We start from the raw sequence: 855 nt of genomic DNA on the forward strand, positions 1-855 counted from the left end.
GGATTGCACACGGACCCCCACGCAGACTGACAAAGCAGGGGCCGGGCGCTGAAGCGGAGCCCGCCCCTCCCGACTCGTGGCTTTTCCCGGGCTCGGGTGTCCTCCGTCTGCCCTCCTTCGGTCTCAGCCTCCGTCTCTTTGGAAAACCTAACGTGGCCGAGGATCCTGACAGATTTCCAGAGTGGAAACATCTCGGTCTGCGTGGAGCCATCTGGGGCGCCGGAAGTAAGGTTTCCGAGAGGAGATGAGGGGCCAGAGGGTCACGTGGCCGCGGGGATGGGGCGCGCGTGCCGACCACCCGTTTGCCCCGGGGACCACGGGCTTTGGCCCGGGGGTTGTGCTGCGGGAGGTGGGCGAGGTGTTTTGGAAGACATAGGTTAGAATTCCGAAGATGAAATGCGGCCGGCAGGACGCTCACTGAAAAGTTCGAGTTCAGACAGTGATCGGATGTGAACTCATCTGTACCGCACAGCCCTTTCGTCTTCACACAAAGCTGGTTTTTCTCCCTCGGCGTGGGAAGCAGGGCCCTGGGTATTGTGTCCTGTGCAGTACAAGTGGGCACGACCCCTGTCTGCCCAGGGGGGTTACAAATACTCCTGTCTGTTCTCTGCCTGCCCTGCTGTTTTTCTGATCCTGTACCGACATTATCTCCAGCCCCACGTACTCTTAAGTCAAATCGAAAGTGTGATTCTTCATTCGTTCAGGAGAGGGTCAGCTTCATGGGGCCAGAACGCAATCGCAACGTTGTTGAAGCATTAAACCTAATGTGGTCGCTGCAGCGTCGAAAAGCAACGGTGATGCAAACAGTCCACGCCAGAGGGCGAATGTCTCTGCTGCTCTTGGTGATGACAACGG

The sequence above is a fragment of the Myotis lucifugus genome, unplaced genomic scaffold (genome assembly GCF_000147115.1).
Source record: "Myotis lucifugus unplaced genomic scaffold, Myoluc2.0 scaffold_3, whole genome shotgun sequence".
Classification (NCBI taxonomy): Eukaryota; Metazoa; Chordata; class Mammalia; order Chiroptera; family Vespertilionidae; genus Myotis; species Myotis lucifugus.